General features: G+C 39.7%; 1 non-coding gene across 1 annotated transcript; it reads left to right on the top strand.

Moving 5' to 3' along the window:
* Positions 1-15,614: 15,614 nt before the first annotated feature.
* LOC111760558 (U1 spliceosomal RNA) lies at positions 15,615-15,778 on the top strand. Its single transcript, XR_002794203.1, has one exon. It is a non-coding gene; the product is annotated as a U1 spliceosomal RNA (small nuclear RNA).
* The last annotated feature ends 1,212 nt before the right edge of the window (positions 15,779-16,990 follow it).

Genomic DNA, 16,990 nt, shown 5'->3' with positions numbered 1-16,990 from the left:
ATTTTCTTATCCTAGGTATTTTATATAAGTGGAATCGTACAATATTTGTCCTTTTATTTCTGGCTTATTTCATTTAACATGATGCCTTTAGGGTTCTTCCATGTTGTAGATGCAGGCTTGATTTTACCTTACATCTTGTTGCATTGATGGTACATTTGCCCTTTTCAAACCACATGAAATGCTTTCTTAAAAAAAAATCTGCTCCCTCTCAGTGTTGCTAAGTGCATTGGATGCTTCAGAGTCCTTATTTTACTTGACCTCTGGGCAGCAATTTTCTGTTTAGATTATACCCTCAGACTTTGAGAATGGTTTTTGTGACTCCACATTCTTTACATTTTCCTTCCATTTCTCTGCTTTCTCTTTCTCTCTCTCTCTCTCTCTCTCTCTCTCTCTCTCTCTCTCTCTCTCTCTCTCACTAGCCTTCTGGTCTCTCCCTCCCTCTCTCCTCATTAAGGAAAATTTCACGTGTATGCAAAACCAGAACAATCGTGGTGGTTTGAAGCTGTATATGCCCCAGAAAATTTCTTAAGTTTAATCCATTCCTGTTAGTGCAAACCCATTGTAAGTAGGACATTTTGAAGAAGTTACTTTAGTTAAGGTGTGGCCCATCTCAATCAGGATGGGTCTTAAACTTATTTCTGGAGGACAGGAGTCCTTCATAAGTAGAATGAAATTCAGTGATGTGGGGGGAGGGAGGGAGATAGAGAGGGAGAGAGAGCAAGAAAGCCACAGGAAGCAAGAAGCTGAAATGGAACCCAGAAGAGAAGGAAGAGACCAGGAAATGTCACCATGTGCCTTGCCATGTGACAGAGGGTCCAAAGATCTTCAGTAGCCAGTCCCACAATGCCCCAGTCTTTAGAGAGAAAGTATCACCTTGATAATGCCTTGGTCTGAATGTTTTCCCAGCTTCAAATCTGTGGGCCAATATATTCCCATTGTTTAACCCCACCTATTTCATGGTATTTGCTTATGCAAACCTAGGTAATTAAAACAATAGTATAGCTCTTCTCTGTGAGGTTATGCTACCTACTCACTATACAATTAGGTTCCTTTTCTTTGTTTTGCTTTTGATTTTTATGGGCTTTTTAAAATTTAATTTTGGCTTATGCTTATGTAGCTCCAAAATCAATTCTAAAAAACAAGGCATAGTCGGACAAGTGTAAAGTCTATCCTTGATGTTCCCTACAACTTTTTCTCTCTCTACCTGTTAGTAACCATCTTGTTTTTAGTTTTTGGTTCATCCTTCCATTAAAAATGCATTAGGTATTACTCAGGTTTTACCCTCATCTTTACACCTGTGTTTACATTGATTTCCCACCCTCCTCTGCAACTGCAAACTATACTTGAGTTAAATTATTGATATTCCTCTAGTGTGTGTGCGTGTGTGTGTGTTTATACCTCTCCAGCCTAATTTATTGCATTTACTCCCGTCTTTACATCTGTGTTTACATCTGTCTCCCTACTTCCCCCACTACTATATTTGAACAATATTGAATCATTTGAATAGTTCCTTAAATGCTATACTTTCTATTGCCTCTACACCTCTTTAATTCCTGTCCTTTCATACAAAATCTTGATTAAAAAAAGATCAAATGAGAATGGGAAGAAAAACTGCATGGAAACAGAGAGACATTGCTAGTGGGATGCATAATAGTATAACCTCTATAAAGGGCTATCCCTACCAAATTGCCATTGCTCCCGGGACTCCATTCATTAATTACACCTCCACATGTACACAATTATATGTATTTTAATTGTGGTTTTGTTTGTAATAGTGAATGAGCCCATGTTCTGCAATTGTAGGCTATTTAAATTATGGTTTATCTACACAATAGAACAGGGTACAGCTGAAAAATTAATGAGGATGATCTCTATGCTCTCTTGGATACATTTCTAAGTGTAAAGAGCTGTAAAAAGAAATGAAATACTGATTCATGCTACAACATGGATGAACCTTGAAAACATTATGTTAAGAGAAAGAAACCAAACAAAAAAAGAACACCGTTTTAGTTTCCTGGTTGCTAAAACAAATACAATACAATGGGTTGAGGTAAACTATGAGAATTTATTGGCTCCTGGTTTTGAGATTGGGAGAAGACAAAAATCAATGTGTCAGCAAGGCAATGCTTTTTTCCCCTGAAGAATGTGGCATTGTGGGGCTGGCTGCTGCAATCTTTGGGGTTCCTTGGCTGTCCCATCACATGGTGATGCCTGTCTTTTCCTTTCTTCTTTTGGGTTGTGTTGACTTCTGGCTTCTTGCTTTTCCCATAACATTCTCACTTCCATGCCAAATTTCCTTTGCTTGTAAGGACTTTGACCATATTGGATTGTCTCATTCAGTTTGGGCACACCTTAACTAATGAAATCTTCATAGATCCTATTTACAAATGAGTTCATACACACAGGACCAGGGATTGGGTCTTAAAAATGCCTTTTGTGTTGGACATAATTCAGTCCCCAGTAGCGACCTATTACATGATTCTGTTTATATGCAATATTCAGAATATGTAAACCTATAGAGACAGAAAGCAGATTAGTGGTTTTCAGGGGCTAGTGGGAGGGTTGAATGGAAAGTGACTTCTAATAGGTACAGATTTCCACTTGGGGTGATGAAAAAGTTCTAGAAATAGAGGTTATGCTTGCACAACATTGTGAATATACTAAATGCCACTGAAATTTACTCTTCGAAATAGTTAAAATGGCTAATTTTATGTTAAGCATATTTTACCATGATTTTAAAAAGGGGGAAAAAAAGCAATATATAGAATGTCCCATACTACAGGTACTACAGGGTGAGGAAGATAGAACTGTGTCTCATAAATGCTTTCATTTTCGTAAAGAAACCCTGGAAGGAGAACAGAGAAACTAATACACATAGTTGCCTATGGGGACTTGGGTAGGTGGTGGGAAAGGGTGGACAGGACAGGGATAGTTAATAAAACAATTTGAAGAAAGTAGGAAGATGGCCTGCCTTGATTAAAATGTTGGAGTGAGAAGGTTCAGGGCTCTGTCCCCTTATAGAAGCTTTGAACATCCAGGAAGAACTGTCAGGAACATCTTTGTCAAAGTTCCAAAAAACAATTTTGGGACTGCAGTAACAGGGCATCACCTGAATCAAGAAATAAAGAAAATGCTAAGAATCAAGAAAAAGCTACTTGCACTTATGAAAGAAGTTGTCAATGTGGGAGGAATGGGGGATGTGGGGAGTGGGGTATATGGGAAACTCATTTTTTTTAATGTAACATTTTGTGTGATCCATGTATCTTCTATTAAAAAAAATAAGAAGAAGAAAATTTTTTAAAAGCAGACAAAGCTTATAAAATATGAAACAAAGAAAAAGGTATTTGGAAACAGCATCATCTCATGAATACATACATATATATATATCATGTATATATATATAACAATGTGGCAAATGTGGCAAAATGGTAATTGGTGGGTCTGGGAATCTGGGGAGATAGAGGTATGTTGTACTTCTCTCTACTGTGTTTGTATTGTAATCACCCCATAAGCTTCAAAATGTTTCAAAATAAAAAGTGATTAAAAAAAAAAACAAAAAGAAAAGAAAGAAGGAACAATTGGAATTAGAAAGAGAGGAATTTGGGAGAGTACTGACAACTGTATTAGTCAGGGTTCTCTAGGGAAACAGAGCCAACAGGAGATATCTGGAAACAGTATGAGATTTTATAAAATTGTCTCATGAGACTGTGGGGATGCACATGTCCAAATCCCATAGGGCAGGCTGAAGCCAGGGGCTATGATGAAGGTCCTTGATGAATTCTCCAGGAGACACTGGCTGTCGGAAGTAAAGACGGAAATTCTCTCTTTTTTAAAAAAAAAATTTAATTCATTTTTTAAAAATATTACATTCAAAAACTATGAGGTCCCCATTCACCCCCCTCCCCCCCACAGCAACACTCTCCCCCATCATCATGACACATCCATTGCATTTGGTGAATACATCTCTGGGCATCGCTGCACCTCATGGTCAATGGTCCACATCATAGCCCACACTCTCCCACGTTCCATCCAGTGGGCCATGGGAGGATCTACAATGTCCGGTGAAATTCTCTCTTTAAATGCTGAAATCACTTCCCCTTTTAAGACCTTCAGCTGATTAGATGAGATATCACTCATTGCTGATGGTGATCTCCTCAGTTGATTGTAGATGTAACCAGCCATCTATGCAATGAATTCACTGATGGTTAAAGTCCATGAAATGCCCTTGTATTACAATTAGCCCAGTGCTTGCTTGACCAAACAACTGGGCACCATTACTGGCTGATTACACACATTAGCCTAATTATCACTGTCTAACCCTTGTCAATATGTCAGCCATACACATCACCTTAAACCATGCTTAGTTTCTAAATAAAAAGCAATAACATATATATATATACAGCCTAACAATACTCAACTATCCTGTGTACAACCAGAAACACACTAAATCCCTCCAGAATAAGGTGCAAGTCTCTGCATAATATTCACTCTTAGACTTGACATCCTTAAATACTATGACATGAAACTAATACAACTTATGTCATATAATAAAGGGAAAGGTTAGGAAAGGAAAAAAGATACCAGTTTTATGTATATATACAAATATATTCATAACAAAGCAAGGAAGAAATATGCATGACTATTACAGTACTTGTTTCTGTAACTGGTCACATGGTCAAAGTTCATATTCATTGCTCTCCTCTTCCACTCCCCATTCCATGTTCCCATTACCCTCAGCAAGCAGTTCAACTGGCTGTGGTTCTTTGCCTGGTGGGATGACCCTTACTTTCATTCCTGAAGATTCTGGGACATTGTTAGTCCTGCCTGGATTGGGTTGTTGCAATTTTCCATTGACTTTAATCACAGGGCATGGTAGTACTAAGAGACATCCTAGGAGATCTCCTGTGTTCCAGGCAAACTCTTCTTTACCTCCATTATGTAGATGTAGTCCTATTTCCCCTTGATAGTCAGGGTCAATCATCCCAGCTAGTATAGTAATTCCATTCTTTGCCTGTTGATTCAGAGGCACAACGAGTCCAAAGTGGCCAGGTGGCTGTTAACTTTCAGTTCAATGGAATCATTGTTGTGTTCCTTAGTGGACACACTCCTCCTTTTGAAACTAAGACCTGAAGACCAGCAGAACCTAAGGTTGCAGGGACAGGAAGGAAATATTTTTCTAGTAGATTATTAGGGGTAATAGTAGGTGGTGCCACTCCCATTTCCACCCCTTAATTCCTGGACCCGTGAATCTTGGCTATGGGAGAAACAGCACCATAGAACGGACGCTGATTTAAAGCATACACAACCTCCTGGAGAACATTGCCCCAGCACTGCAAGGTATTACCACCTAGTTGACACTAATTGAATGTTCAAAAGGTCATTCCACAATTCTATCATTCCAGCTACTTCAGGATGATGGGGAACATGGTGAGACCAGTGAATTCCATGAGCATGTGCCCATTCCTGCACATCATTTGCTGTGAAATGGGTTCCTTGATCAGAAGCAATGCTGTGTGGAACACCATGGTGGTGTATAAGACACTCACTAAGTCCACATATGGCAGCTTTGGAAGGAGTATTGCATGCAGGGAAGGCAAACTTATATATGGAGTATGTGTCTATTCCAGTTAGAACAAACTGCTGCCCCTTCCATGATAGAAGAGGTCCAATGTAATCAATCTGCTACCAGGTAGCAGGCTGATCACTTCAGGGAATGGTGCTGTATTGGGGGCTGAGTGTGGGTCTCTGCTGCTGGCAGATTGGGCACTGAGCAGTGGCTCTAACCAAGTCAGCCTTGGTGAGGGGAAGTCCATGTTGCTGAGCTGATGCATAACCTCCATCTCTACCACCATGGCCACTTTGTTCATGAGCCCATTGTGTAATGACAGGAGTGGCTGGGGAAGGAAGTTGAGTGCTAGCCACAGAGAGGGTCATTTTATCCACTTGATTATTAAAATCTTCCTCTGCAGAAGTCACCCTCTGGTGAGCATTCATGGGTTACAAATATTTTAATGGGATTTTCATGGGGTTATTTTGGCTACTTAGAAAGGTCTATTCACATACCTCTTTGTCACCGATTTTCCAGTCATGTTCCTTCCAAGTCCCTGACAATCTAGCCAAACCATTGGCAACAGCCCATGAATCAATGAACAAATATACCTCTGACCATTTCTCCTTCCAAGAAAAATGAATGACCAGGTGCACTGCTTGACATTCTGCCCACTGGGAGGATTTGCTCTCACAACTGTCCTTCAGGGACATCCTAGAAAGGGGCGGCAGTGCTGTAGCTATCCACATTTGGGTTGTACCTACATATCATGCAGAACCATCTAACAGCCAGGCTTGACCTTTCTCTTTCTCAGTCAACTAATTGTTAGGAACTCCCCAAGAGACCATACCTGTGGTTTGGAAAAAAGAAGGTAACATGGCAGGGGTGGTGACCACGGGCATTTGGACTACTTTCTCATGTAAATTACTTGTGTCTTCAGGACCTACTTGAGCCCTATCTCGTATGTACCACTTCCACTTTATTATGGAGTGCTGCTGTGCATGCCCAGCTTTATGGGTTGGTGGGTCAGACAATACCCAGCTCATGATAGGCAACTCAGGTCTTATGGTAACTTGATGGCCCATGGTTAATCATCAGTCTCTACTAAGACCCAGTAGGAGGCCATAAGCTGCTTCTCAAAAGGAGAGAATTTATCTGGAGAGGAAGGCAGGGCTTTGCTCCAAAATCCTAAGGGTCTGCATCATGATTCTCCTATAGGGGCCTGCCAAGGCTACAGGTGGCATTTCTATTTGCTACTAACACTTCCAGCACCATTGGACCTGCTGGCTCATATGGCCCAAGTGGCTGTGCAGCTTGCACAGCAGCCTGGACCTGTCATAGAGCCTCCTCTTGTTCTGGTCCCCACTCAAAATGATCAGCTTTTCTGGTCACTTTGTAAACAGGCCCAAGTAGCACACCCAAATGAGGAACCAAAGAGACCAACTAAGTGTTGTGCCTCTTTTTTGATCATAGGAGGGGCTAGATGCAATAGCTTATCCTTCACTTTAGAAGAGCTATCCCAACATGCCCCACACCATTGGATACCTAGAAATTTCATGAATGTGGGAGGCCCCTGTACTTTTGTTAGATTTATCTCCCATCCTCTCTCACACAAATGCCTTACCAATAAGTCTAGAGTAATTGCTACTCCCTCCTCATTAGGTCCAATCAGCATGATATCATCAATATAATGGACCAATGTGATGTGTTGTGAGAGGAAGAGACGATCAAGATCCCTGAAGACAATATTATGACATAGGGCTGGAGAATTGAGATACCCCTCAAGCAGGACAGAGAAGGTATATTGCTGGCCTTGCCAGCTGAAAGCAAACTTTTCCTGGTGGTCCTTACTAATGGCCATTGAGAAAAAAGCATCTGCCAGATCAATAGCTGCATATGAGGTACCAGGGCATGTGTTCTTTTGCTCAAACAATGATACCACATCTGGAAGAGCAGCTGCAATTGGAGTCACCGCCTGGTTTAATTTATGATAATCCACTGTCATCCTCCAAGATCCATCTGTTTACTGCACAGACCAAATATTAGAGTTGAATGGGGATGTGGTGGGAATCATCACCCCTGCATCTTTCAAATTCATGATGGTGGCACTCATGTCTGCAATTCCTCAAGGAATCCAAGTCAGAAATCCAATGTGGGGATTCTTCCAGTTACTGAATATGTCCATTCCAATTACGCACCCAGGAACTGGAGAAATAATCACAGAATGGGTATGCGGATCCACTGTACCCTCTGTGAGATGGATCCAAACTAAAACTCCATTGATAGCCTGACCTCCATAAGCCCCTACTCTGATTGGACCACAGTGATGTTTTGGGTCACCTGGAATTATTATCACTTCTGAGCCAGTGCCAAAGAATCCCCAAAATGTCTGATCATTTCCTTTTCCCCAAAGCATAGTTACTCTGGTAAAAGGCCATAGTTTTCTGGGGAAAGTTGGGTGGAAGAATAACAGTATACATTTTTGGTAGTGTAACAGTATCCTTCCCCAAGGGCACTGGTCTTCCCCTCATTCAAGGGGCTCTGGCTCTGCAAACTGTCTCAAGTCTGGGAATTGGTTATGCTGTGACTCTCTGTTTCTGTAATTCAAGTTAGGGTTTTGTTCACTCAACCTAGAATCCTTCTGCTTATACATATCAAGTAGGAATTTAGTAGATTGCCCATGTATTTCACTTCTAGGTACCCCATGATCTATTAGCCAATGCCATATGTTTATGTGACTTAGACTCTTTTTGATTGCTGCTTTGAGCCTGCCTTTTGTAATAGCCACACCCTCCTTGTCTTTGGTGATTAAGTGCTACTACTTGGCCTCTGCCAGCCCAGGACCCAATCATCCCCATAGTGTTGAAAGATTCTAGTTCTGGGACAGCAGTTCCAACAGTAATATCTGACCTACAGAGAAGAGCAACCACAAAGTTCTTCAACGAAGATGGAGTTAGTCTTACGAATTTATTTCTCACAGTCCTAGTAAAAGGTGTGTCCTCTGGACATTCCTGGTGTTGGTAGGCAGGTCTTAAATGATGGCTCTATTCTAGCATTCCAGTCTCTCTAAGCCTTTGGGTCCCCTCATTTGCAGTATACCAGGGCAAATCAGGCATCTTCACCTCAGACATTCTAGGGCATCTTTTGGTCCATGTTTTAGCCAGCCTCCCGAACAAACTGTTAGAGTCCTTTCTCACCACTCAAGCTATAACTTTGACTCCAGAATCTCTGCTTAGTGGGCCCATATCAATATATTCAGCCTGATCCAAATTTATATTCCCTTCACCATTATCCTATACCCTTAATATCCATTCCTACACATATTCCTCTGATTTCTGTCTATATAAATTGGAAAACTCATGCAACACTTTTGGAGTATAGTGTACTTCCTCATGGGTCAGACTTTGTACTTCACCTTTGGGGGCTTGTTCTGACTTTAGTCTAGTTATAGGTCTGAAAGAGAAGAGGGGTGGTGGAGGTGGGTAAGGAGAAGCATTAGAAGTGTCTTGCAAGTCAGTTATCTCAGGGCATTCCCTTGCAGTTTCATCTGGTGAGACAGTATTAATCTCTTCAGATGGGGGTTTGATGGTAGATCCTCACGGCAGGGTTGAGGTTGGGTGATGGTTTCTTCAGATCAGGGAGGAGGTCCAGACTCCTTGGGTCAGGCTGGGGATTGGGTAGTACAGGCTTGAGGTTCATTGGTACCCTCCTTAGGTCAGGGAGGGGGTATGGACTCCTTGGGGCAGGCTGGGGGTTTGGTGATGCAGGCTTGAGTTAGATGTTCTCTTCAAAGTACACCATTACAGGTTTAGCTGGCAAAGTCTCAGCAGAATTTATGGTTTCAATGTCCCCATTGTTATCATCCTCAAACCATATATCTCCATCTCAAGCCTCAGGATTCCACTCCTTTCTGATCAGTGCCCTCACTTTAACAGCAGACACCCTGCAAGGTTGAGATTTTAGTTTCCTTTGTAGCTCTGCTACTCATACAATGAGACTCTGAGTCTGGTTTTCAGAGCTCTCAATTCTGCAGCTGCACAAAACAAGGTATTTTTTCAGAGCACACATAGAAGCTTTTCTCATCATTCATACAGTGCATAAGTTGCAAATTTGAAGCCTTCAGCTCATCTCTTTCTTTTGTAACTGTATCTAGCATAATTAGGAATAGCCAGCCAATATCAGTATACCTTTTAACTCCATGAAACTCTTTTTTTTTTCACCTCTAACCATAATTTTTTTTATTGACTTTGTAATAATATTACATTAAAAATATATATGTGAGGTCCCATTCAACCCCACCCCCCCACCCCCCTCTCCCCCCCCCCAACAACACTCGTTCCCATCATCATGACACATCCATTGGATTTGGTAAGTACATCTTGTAAGGTGTTAAAAACACTCTCACCCAGATCCTTGTCTCTTATAAACATGGAGGTAGTTCATATCCAGCGGTGATAATTTGGGTATCTCTATTGCTAATTCACACTATAGACTGCCAGTGGCCTCTTGATTATTGGAAAGGGAGTTATTAGAATCCTCAAATCTAATCAGAGTAGAGAGCCAATTGCAAAAATACCCGAAACATTTCAGAAATCCCTTTTTAAGATGCTGTTTCTCAAGAACCCTCCCAGTCCCAAGCTGTATTAGTTAGGGCTCTCTAGGGAAACAGAACGAACAAGAGATACCTATAAACAGTATGAGATTTTATAAAATTGTCTCATGAGACTGTGGGGATGCACATGTCCAAATCCCATAGGGCAGGCTGAAGCCAGGGGCTATGATGAAAGTCCTTGATGAGTTCTCCAGGAGACAATGGCTGTCAGAAGTAAAGACGGGAAATTCTCTCTTTTTTTTTTTTTTTAATTTTTTTATTTTTTATTGACTTTGTAATAATATTACATTAAAAATATATATGTGAGGTCCCATTCAACCCCACCCCCCCACCCCCCCCTCTCCCCCCCCCCCCAACAACACTCGTTCCCATCATCATGACACATCCATTGGATTTGGTAAGTACATCTTTGGGCACCTCTGCACCTCATATACATTGGTTCACATCATGGCCCATACTCTCCTCTATTCCATCATGTAGGCCCTGTGAGGATTTACAATGTCCGGTGATTACCTCTGAAGCACCATCCAGGGCAGCTCCATGTCCCGAAGACGCCTCCACCTCTCATCTCTTCCTGCCTTTCCCCATACCCTTTGTCCATTATGTCCACTTTTCCCAATCCAATGCCACCTCTTCTATGTGGACACTGGATTGGTTGTGTCCATTGCACCTTTATGTCAAGAGGAGGCTCAGATTCCAATCACTTCCCCTTTTAAGGCCTTCAGCTGATTAGATATCACTCATCGCTGATCGTGATCTCCTCAGTTGATTGTAGATGTAACCAGCCATCTATGCGATGAACTCTCTGATGGTTAAAGTCCATGAAATGCCCCTGTATTACAATTAGCCCAGTGCTTGCTTGACCAAACAACTGGGTAACTTTATCTGGTCAATCTGACACATCATTCTAACCATCATAACCCTTTTGAGGAGTTTTGCTGCAAAGCAACTGTAAAGTTGTATTTGCAAAAGGAAGCTTAAAAGACCTGCACCTCCTACTCTGGTTATTTGGACTTGCCTAGGTCAGCTAAGAGGGAGGTGAATATGGTCAACCACCACACTAGGGAACCAAGAGTGCCTACAACTGCAAGCAAGAGAATCACATCCATGAACCATGTGGGATCTAGGTATCCTGTTGATTTTGAGGTGGAGTGGACATCACCATCCCAGTGTCCACAGGATGGAGGAATAAAATAATAAAATATGAACTAGAGTAGATTTGCTGGTATTCCAGTATAGAACTACTGTGGCTAGTAATGGAAGAAATTGTAGCATTGATGTGGAGAAAGTGGCCACGGTAGTTGCTGAGGGCAGGGAGAGGAAAGAAGTGATGTGATGTGGGGATATTTTGGGGATTTTTAGTTGTCCTAAATGATATTACAGGAACAGGGCCTGGACATTATATAGCCTGCCATAACCCACTGAATGGACTGCGGAAGAGTAAATTTCAGTGTAAACTATTATCCATGCACTGCATCAGTGCTCAAAAATGTATTTGCCAAATAAAATGAATGTTCCACAATGAAAAAAAAAAAAGGAAGCTTAAAATTCTTATTATTTTCTTCAAATTCAGTATTTAATTTCATTCTTAATACTTCGTATTTCATTTTTATTAATGTATTTTCATCATTATATAATGTAAAAATGTAGCACATTTTTGGGTGTTAACTGCTTTTTTTTTCTCTCCCCCCTCCAGTTGTCTGCTCTCTGTGCCCATTTGCTGTGTGCTCCTCTGTGTCTGCTTCTATCCTTATCAGCAGCACCGAGAATCTGTGTTTCTTTCTGTTGCATCATCTTATTGTGTCTGTTTCTTTTTGTTGTGTTATCTTGCTGTATCAGCTCTCCCTGTGTGCGGTGCCCCTCCTGGACAGGCTGCACTTTCTTTCGCCCTGAGTGGCTCTCCCCACGGGGTGCAGTCTTTGAGCGTGGGGCTCTCCTACGCGGGGGATACCCCTGCGCAGCACGGCACTCCCTGCACGCATCAGCACCGCATATGGGCCATCCCCACACGGGTCAAGGAGGCCTGGGGTTTGAACAGTGGACCTCCCATGTGGTAGACGGACGTCCCATCCATTGGGCCAAGTCTGCCTCCCTTAACTGCTTTTTTAAAATTAGAGAAGCTACAGATTTATGGAGAAATCATTCAGAAAATAGAGTTCTTACATACCCACATCTATACACACGGTTTTCCTTATTAACACTTTGCATTAATGTGGTAACTTTGTAACAATTGATGAAACAATATTATTAAAATTATACTATTAACTATCATCCACATGTTACATTAGAGTTCACTGTGTTGCACAGTCCTAGGTTTTTAAAAATTTTATTCTAGTAACTTACATAAAACAAAATTTCCCATTTTAATCACTTTCCAATATATAACTCAGTGATCAACATGAACATCAGTTGTGATAATTCATGTTGATAGTATGACTTGATATGCTGTGATGAGAATGGCACTTTACCTCTGTGATCTTCCTCCCCCAAACTAACCCCAGGCTAATCATGAGGAAAATATCAGAAAGTCTCAACTGTGGGTTATTGTACAAAATACCTGACCAGTTCTCGAAACTCTCAAGGTTGTCAAAAACAATGAAAGCGTGAAACTCTTTTCTTTCTTGAGAAATCAAAGTAAATCCCTGGCAAGTATGAGGGGGCAGAGGAGGGGCTGGGCATTGCAGCAGGCTTGACATTTGCCAAGCACTTACCTGGGGTCACATTGTGCCAAATACTTTATAAGGCGAGTTGATTCTCTCATTATGGAAGGGGCAGTCACAATTCTGTTTGCTTCTGAACATCTTGCCTCATGCGCTGAACTTTCTTTCCCTCCCTTCCCCTCCCCTCCCCTCTCCTTTTCTTTTTAATCCAAGGAATTTTCTTTCATGCCATTCATTGAAGGAACCAAAGTTTTGTGCTTGAAAGGCTCCTTGCAAATCCTGATCAAGCCTTTTTAAAAGATCATCTTCAAATTCTTGATGGTCGCCATTGATGAGAAACTTGATTCAAAATGTAAAACCATTGTTTACATTTCAAAATGTACCAACGTTGAAACTATATTATAGAATTCAAGAGTTATTTTATTTGACAGATATAATAGTGATTTTTTGGAATTATATGTGTATTTTTTATCCAATTGAATTTTTTCACCTCAAGTTACTTAAAATAATGCAGAATGTCTACACATTGTTAAAGCAATCAGCCTGCAGCTAGCTTGAACACCACTAAAAGGTCAGATCAGCCACAAATGGACAGAAATATCCAATAATGTGAGGACAGAGATTGGGGCCAATGCTTGGAAATGTGCCAGCCAGAAGCCTTTGCCTGGACACTGCTGTGCTGACAGCCCCTGCTACCCTGAGTGCAGAGATGGGGTGGCAATCCATCTCTTTGAATACCTGTGTCCTTTTCCTGAGCACAGATGGGAAGCTGGGCTGTAAGAGATGCAGCTTGGAATACAATGAAGATTAGATCTGACTGTGGCCCTAGCTAAGGGCATAATATCCCATTTATAGATTGTCTCTGCAAATCAGGATCTCCACTAGGAACTCTGTGTTTAAAGACTCTAGAGCAGCACTATCCAATTGAAATATAACGTTAGGCACATATATAATTTTAAATTATTTACCAACCACATAAGAAAGGTAAAAAGAAACAAGTGAAATTAATTTAAATATTTTATTTGATTTGAAGCAATATATCAAAATGTATTATGCAGTCAATATAAAATTTTAATGAGATATATTACGTTTTTCTTTTTCATACTATTTGAAATCTGCAGTGTCTTTTATATCTATACCACATCTTAATTTGGTTGCTAAATTTTCAACAAAGTGAAATGGAGTCCTACCAAAATAGTACAAATGTGTTTAACAGAAAAATATCGTACACTGCTTCAGTTTTTAAATTTAATTAAATTAAAATCAAATACAGCAAAATAAAAATTAAAAAATGTAGTTCCTTATTAGCACTTGTCATAGTTCAGGTGCTCAATGGCCACATATGGTCTGTGGCTAACGTATCAGACAACACAGATGTATAGTTATGGTATAGAAAATCAGGTTTAAATTTTATTTGGAAGATGGTTATATCATGAACTATATCTCTGCTATTAACATAATCATTTTAAAAAGTTATTCAACAAAATACCCTTCTCAATAATATATCTTGCAGACTAAAATATCCCTTAGACTAAAGGCTTTTTAATGCTGATTTTTTGTATCTTTACAATTCACTTTTGGAAAAACTCCAAAATGACAAGATATCTAAAAACCTAAACTGTAGTAATGGAGTTGTACCACAAGAGGACCTGAAAAGCCAAGTTGAGCTCAAATTTCAGTCATCCTTATGTTGTTAAACTGAAATGTAATTGGGAAAACATCTCACTGTCAATATTAATGTTCTTACAACTGCTTAATTAAAATCTAAAAAGATAATCAATTTTAATCTAATTTTAAAGGAGCACATGGTTTGGGGGCTGTGAATGAAAACTTGAGGCCACCAAAAGTAATATTTTGGTAAGAATTAAGAGACAGTGTTTAGTGGTTAAGAGCACGGCTATGAAGTCATACAGGCCGAGGCCAAGTGCTGGCTCTGGCCCACACTAGCTTTATGACCTTAGGGAAGTTACTTTATCCTAAAATAGAGCTAATTTTAGTAACTACATCATAAGATTTTTAAAAATTACATAAAAATTTATTATTGCTCATAGCTTTATATTTCTCTATATACTATGTAAATTTCTGAAAAAAATTTGCAAATCCAAAAACACCTTGTATATCTGAATTTTTTAATGCTCCTTAGCATGCCATCTTTCTTCCAACTTGAAAAAAATCCTATAAATGTCCCCTCCCTCTTCATGCCCTTTAACTTCTGGCACTGAAAGCAACCTATATAGTACAGAAATAACATTAATTTTCATGGTCTATGAAACAGGAAGCACTATGAATGGATTTTCAACTGCTTTAAATGCCTTCTAATGACTACTGACTCCTATACTGCCATTAGCTGATTATGTGGGAAAACAATTGTTTTTTGAGATGGCATGCATGCCTCTGAGGAAAGGGCATATATTATAGAAGTAGAGAATGGTGGTAATGGAATTATTGCTCTAAATTGTAAAAAAATTTGTATTTGTTTTCAGGTTCAAGTATATTTATAGAGAACTGTCTTTACTGAAACCCAGATATTTGTTTGCAATATTTTATAGCAGGAATTAAATTGTTTCAAGGGAGGGTCATAAAATGCAGATTTGGCATTAATTAAGGAAAGTGCTGAATTCTAATGCCACTGGTAACCAATTAGTAATCTTCAATTTTCATTATTCTTCATAATATTTTTGATTAGTAGTATAAAAGCCTTTCTACTAAAAATTTTTTATTAGAGAAGTGATGGGTTTATAGACCAATCACATCATAGGATTTTTTGATAATTAAATGATGAAAAGTGCTTAACATACTTACCTGGCACGGGAGATACCATGATCACGAAGATGGTTTTCCCAGGGCGAGGCTTATCCATTGCACTCCGGAAGTGCTGACCCCTGCGATTTCCCCAAATGTGGGAAACTCGCCTGCATAATTTGTGGTAGTGGGGGACTGCGTTCGCGCTCTTCCCTGTTAAAGAAAAAAAGAAAAAAAGAAAAAAAAAGTCCTTAACATTATTCACATAATAAGTACTCAAAGAACATTATTTATTAGTATGGTTATTAGTTGTTACTAGCTCATAGTCCTCTCTCCAGATTTAAAACATTTCTTTGGTAGAGAAGGAGCACTGCTTTAAGCCTACCATACTCTTTAATGTTGCTTCTGTATAAATTGTGACAGGAAGACCAACTGTGATATGTGAATGAGGGATCCAGGCTTGCCTAGCTCCAGCCCACACTCACTCTTCCCAGCCTTAGATTGAAATCATGTTCCTTGACCACTTCCAAGTATCTATTTCTGTCCTGGGACTAACTCTCCTAACTGCTAAGTATAGAATTCATGCTCTCATTTTCGTCAGAGCCTCACATTTTTGAAGATTCATGCTCGATATCATTTTTCCTGCTATGACCTTCACTTTACCCCTTGACTTCTTCCCCTTAGCCTGTCTCAGATAAGTATCTCTCTCAGTTAAACCTAGCATCTTCCCACCCAGTCTTACTCCTTTCAGCAGTGCTTCCACTCTCCTAATGGGTGAGCAGAAATTGGTCTGTGAGAGACCAAAAACAGGTGCAAAATGTCCATTAAGGCACTTTAACTCATTTATCAAGATATTTCTTTAATTAAAGAATAGTCATGTGCCTTCAATATGGGTCATATGTGCATTTTGGATCTGCAATGTTCTATTAAATGTATGATATTTAACTTAATGCACATATGCATGTCTTTATAATGTCAAAGAAATTACTACTAAAATTTAATAAACTTTAAAAATCATATATTCTCATTTTCTCCTCTATAATATCTCATATTTGTAGTTTTAGTTATAGGAAGGACAACTACTATTATCCCCAGAGACATTAAATAATTTCCCTATTGTCAGAAAATTATTACTTAGAGGGCCAAGCGTAGAATCCAAGTTTTGTGAATTCAAGTCTTGTACTTATTCTCTTTCATTTACAAAATTAAATGGGTAAGTTGAATAACCCCTGAAGTCTTCAGGTTTTGAGCTTCTATGTTTAGAGGACAGGGTCAAGGTCTTGTTTCCTGGGGAGAAGTGGTCGAAATGATGTTTTCCCAGTTTTTGATCTTTATTATATAGAAGAAATCATTTTATGTACATATAATCTTCTATTCTTCTGAGATTGGTTTATTTCATCTAATACTATGTCTTTGAGATTCATCTAT

Source organism: Dasypus novemcinctus, chromosome X (genome assembly GCF_030445035.2).
Source record: "Dasypus novemcinctus isolate mDasNov1 chromosome X, mDasNov1.1.hap2, whole genome shotgun sequence".
NCBI lineage: Eukaryota > Metazoa > Chordata > Mammalia > Cingulata > Dasypodidae > Dasypus > Dasypus novemcinctus.
Note: the sequence above shows the minus strand (reverse complement) of the source record. Positions and strands in the feature narration are given on the sequence as shown.